This window comes from Nuphar pumila, chromosome 14 (assembly GCF_984573655.1).
Source record: "Nuphar pumila chromosome 14, dmNupPumi1.hap1.1, whole genome shotgun sequence".
In the NCBI taxonomy this organism is placed as follows: domain Eukaryota; kingdom Viridiplantae; phylum Streptophyta; class Magnoliopsida; order Nymphaeales; family Nymphaeaceae; genus Nuphar; species Nuphar pumila.
Genome location: NC_143262.1, coordinates 75,660,165 through 75,665,434, shown reverse-complemented (window position 1 = coordinate 75,665,434; position 5,270 = coordinate 75,660,165). Strand labels below are relative to the sequence as shown.

The 5,270-nt window shown below is 40.2% G+C and overlaps 1 pseudogene; it reads right to left on the bottom strand.

Annotated features, from left to right (window-relative positions):
- Window positions 1-286: 286 nt before the first annotated feature.
- LOC149817002 (purine permease 3 pseudogene) lies at window positions 287-1,618 on the bottom strand (annotated as a pseudogene).
- Window positions 1,619-5,270: the final 3,652 nt, after the last annotated feature.

Below are 5,270 nucleotides of genomic sequence, written 5' to 3'. Positions count from 1 at the left end.
AGGTTAGGCAGACCCACCAGTTATACAACTCATACTATTGGGTTTTGAACTTGCAAAGTCCCAACACAAGGTGGACGTGCACTAACTGCTCTTACCAAACAATCGGATCCCCCGTTGGTATCTCCAAGATAAGTTACTGGAAGCCTAGGGAAAAGAAAAATACATAGCTACGACCCAAATCTTGTTTTATATGGATAAAGAAGCATGGAATGCAACGTATCTCCTTTTCCAATACAATTTGTAACCCAGAAAGAAAGCTGGAGAGAGAGAGAAGGTGGGCACCCCTTCAATTCTGCAAATTTTCTACCTCTGCATTATCGTTGGACTCTGTCTGTTTCTGTTTATACTCTCCAAACAGGTAAGAAGAGAAAGCCCACATGGACATGGCCATAGCAAAGCCTTTATCTGCAGTCAACCCCTCATGGAAGAACACCAAAGGAGCCAGAACACCTGCTGGTATGAGGGCAGTTACACATATCCCACTCGTCAAAGAGCTTGTCAAGAATATCAATCCCGCTGTTCCCACAAAGAACATCTGCCAAGAAACAGACCCAAACACCAAGCACATCCAATACTTCGCCTTCCCAACATCAAACCCTTCGGATTCTGACTTCATCCTCCCAAAATCCCCACCAATCACCATGCCCAAGCAGGAAAATACTGTGGCTGTGCCAGAGATCACTATTTGGGTCTCCAAAATCAGCCTAAAACTCATGACCACCTTCTTCTTCCTTCTGAGATTGTCATTAAGGAGCTGCAATAGTGGCAGGTACAGCCCAAAGAAAGCAGCAGCACCCATTGCTGACAGCAATCCCACTGCATACTGAGAATTGCTCACCCCTGCAGGCTTTTGATGGCTACTGCTAGAGCCCGCAAGGGCAGAGCTCAGGGTGAGGAGGATAATGCAATTAAGTGTGGGAAAATTCATGGGTTGTTTCACAATCAAGCAGGAAAAGACAGCCGTAAAGGCCAATTGAGAAGAAAGAAGCAATGAAGCGATGGAAGCTGGGATGTAAGAGATCCCCCATGCAGAGATAAAGTTATCAAATCCTAGAAGTAGACCTAACAAGATGGTGTATAGCAAAACTTTTCGGGTGAAGCAAGAGAAAGGCCTATACGATGATGATGGATTCACACAGTAGGAAATTGACCATGGAATGAAAAGCAAAGGGAAGCCAACAGATTGGACCAATGATGAGACCCATCTCCTGCTTCCTCCATGCATGAAATAGAACCTTGACAGTAAAAAAGATGAGACAAAGCCAATTGAGAGGGAGAAGTAAGTTGCAAGGACTAATATCCAATAAATGAGGCCATATTTCGATCCTATAGGACAAGGCTTCCATTTATTCTTGCTTTCTTGAGCCTGCCTGCCTGCTTGTTCCCTTTTGTCATTTGGGGTTGTGGGTTTGTTGGTCTCAACTGCATTAAGGAACAATACTGTTACATACTCCTGTTGAGTTAATTAATTTCTAATTGTGTATGAATATGCTGAAGCCATAAGATTTACAAATACTCAAAGTTAAATGAAATCGTGTAATGTTACTAAAACTGGAGGACATTGAAACTTACTTTGAAGAATTGAGTGAGGAGTCTCTTGAGACTTTGATTCAGCCATGGTGGTCTCTCAGGCTAGCTGGAGATGAGAAGTTTGGGGAAGCTACCTCCATTATTTTATAGTAGAGGATGAGGGGTGGTCCAATTTTTGGTCTTGGATATTCAAAGAGAATTTTAAAATTGTGGGAAACAGTAGAAACTTTTTTTTTATCGAGGGAAAGTAACAGTAGAAATACTTTAAACTCACGCTATTTTTTTCGTTGTTTGGCTCTAGTATATCATATGAGCTGGTCCAGTTGTGCCAAGGAAACATTTATTTTAAGTTTCACTAATTACCTATCTTATTCAAACCACTGTAAGCTTGCTTAAGGACAGAGATTCCTTCAAGCACAGACAGGAATTGACTAGTATCTTGACATTTGGCGTGGATACCCACACACGAGGGAAATGGCCAATGCAACTTTGACGCTTTGCTAATTAAGATGGCATTGGCATTAATGTGAATAAAGTTACAAGTGCGGTTTTCGAGGTGTGTGGGTCCTTTTAACTGGTGGGATTTATAAGACCTTTCAACTTGGGGTTTATAAGTAGCCCGGTTCTTGTTGAGGGTTCCTCGTCACAACACTAAAAATTCTGAGGTGTGCCAAAATTGAAACCAAGAAAAAAAAATCATTTCTTTAGCATGTAGGGGGAGCACTCATGGAGTTTTGTTCTGTCGACACAGAAACAGAGCCACATTTAACGTGGTACATCTTGATTCACAAATGTCTCAACCATAGTTACCAGGAAACAGATTGGATAGAGAAGCGATGCATGAAGCTAAAGAGGGAAAACAAGTGCTAAAAAAATAGTATGAAGTGAGAAGCGGGATATGGTTGTGAAAGAGCATGAAAAAGGAAAATGAAACACATAAAAAACAATATCAAGCGCAGACAAAAGTAGATTAGAAAACATGGATAAAAGCATGAAGTCATATAAAACCACATGTAAAGTTGTTATAAAATATTTGTTTTTTAATATGAAAAATATAAAGAATAAAGTGAGTGGAAATTGGCAAGAATCTAAAGGGAAACAGTAAGGAAGTGAAAATGAATCTATTTCAGATCGCCAAGGAGGAAGCATAATTTCCTTGGACAAGAATTTTGAGTTCTCCATATTTTAGAAGCGGGTTTCTCAAAGCTTCCTCTCTTTTCAAAGAAGTGAGGAGTTTACTGCATGCGAAGCTAGCTTCCCCATGTAGCAAGAAGCTTTCCCTAACTGGTGTCAATCATAACGATGACTGATGTGATGTAGATAACTGTTCCTGTGAGAAAGTTGGATAACCAATTGCTTCTTAGATGATACAAGTGCACTTGGCACCCATTTTGGCATACAATCATACTCCTTACTCTGTTAGGTGATAATTCATATTGCAATTGTTTGGTTGTTTGGAAGGATTTTATGTTAATGCAGAAAAAAATGCCAATCTATGACCAGCACTCGAGTAACCATCTTTATGAAAAAAGATATGGGTATGTTTAATCTCCGTTTGTCTGGTAGGAGCAGCTAGTGCACGTCACCTTGTGTTGGGACGTTGCAGGTTCAAAACCCAATGGTATAGTTGTATAACTGGTAGGAGTATGCCGTACCCAGCTTACCTTTTAAAAAATTTGTTTAATCTCTATGAAAAAATGGTAGCGCACTACAGACTTGCTCACATGGTTAAAGCCATCTTGCTTACGTTCTCCTGCACATCTTAGAATCGATTCTCAATGTCGAAGCCTATTGAGTAGGCTAGTGAGTATGTTGCTACCAAACAGGAAGCTGGTCCACAGTGAATACATGGAGAGATAAGACACCCTAGTTATCAAGGGTGTCAATGGGTCAGGTTTGGTTCAGACCAGATTTTCAGGTATGGTATCGGGTCTGGACTCGAGTCTAATTGGGTCTACTATAAGAGAAACCATACTCGGAATCTATAAGAAGTACATGAACTAGACCCGGACCATACCTGGTAAAATAATATTTTTTTATCATTTTTACATTGAAAAGTTACGGGTCTTAATCAGAACTTGGTTCAGACCTGGTCTGGTATAAAATTTTACAAACTGTACCCGGATCCATGCATTAATCAGACCTTCGGGTCCAGGCCCGGTTCTTAATCGGTTCTTCTTATTTGTCACCATATCTGGACCCTATAGGGTTTGGTCCGGGTAAACCCGACCCCTTGACATCCTTACTAGTAATACCATTATAAAAAAAAAAACTCCATATATGAATATGGTAAGAAGTTGTTTTGATCTATTTGCAATTCTGTCGTTGGAACAAAGTTGTAAGGGGGACTATAAATTGCAGTGATTCAGTAATCAGATTGGCAAGCTGACTTTTTAAAATGCCATTTATACCCTTTACTTTGACAGAGTTAATTGTAGGGTTATATGGCCACTGTTCTCGGGTTTAGAGATACTTAGAGCGTTGTGGGGCATCAAATCCGGCCAAACCAAGTCAGTCAATGGATAATTGGGCAGTCCAAGAGTACACACTGGCCATCCATAGTCAATTTGTGGATCTTGCTGCGCTCATTGTCTTCTTCGTTCATATCATCACAATTCAATTGGATTTTGGAGTTGGCTGAGCCAGGTCAATCTGGACTTTGGTTGTAGATTAGCTAGGTCAGAGAAGGTCAATGATCCTGCAAACTGGGTTTATTGACCAGAGTAAGAAAGATAGTGCTCCATGGACCCTGTGGAACCTGCATGGCCTGGTCTGGGCCTATATAGAGGTCTCAACCTTGACCTGTCATGGTCAAAGTCAGGGCGTGAATCCTCATATAAAGAAAAATGCCATGCGTTTCAAAATCTTCTGTTAAGGTCTTGAACTCGATATAGGTATACCGGACCTGATGAAAAAACAGACTTGGACCCATCCCGGTAAATCCCATGAATTTGTTGCTTTTGGGAGAGTCCCATGACATGATAGAACCAGACTTGGAGTAGCCACTTCTATCATGGAACCAGATTGTCCTTGTAGCCAATAAAAAATATTGTTTCATTTGCATGTTCTTTTTTTGAAAATTTATGGATTTTTAGGGATTTGTTGTAAATAAATTGGATCTGGTCAGTACCAATTGGACCCAAAACCTTAACCAAGATACATCTAGGCTGCATCCTTCCAGATCTTGGCCTAGACCCAGGTACAAGTATCTGATTCTGGAGCTGGGCAAGTCTCTGGCCATTGGCTGCCCTAGCTCTTCCATGAATGTTGTCAGTATCGGTACCGACCCTAAATCATTTGGCCATCGATTCAGATGTATCGGCTGATACCGATACTCAAGTGAATCATTCTGTATCAGCTGAAAATAAATAAAAATTATTATGTGTCAATCATATTGTGACGCATGTTCAAACCATTAAAATAATATTAAAAAATTGATGCTGCAGGAAAGAATAATGTTGAATACAGAAATAGAAAAGACAACAGATGGACCCAAAAGATGCTGCAGAGAAAGAAAAGAAAGACTTTGAAAAGAAGGAACAAGATAGAAACCGGAAAAGGAAGAGAGAAAAGTTTTTCCATTGTTATTGCCTCTTTTGGCTTGCTGTATAATTTTTGTATCATAAAACAACGACAGTTGCATAGTTTTTTGCCCCGTGGACCTAGGCTCAATATAGTCGAACAACTTAATTCTTTGTCTTCTCTTAGCCTTTCATTTTTTTTTTGGAATCAGAGCTTGT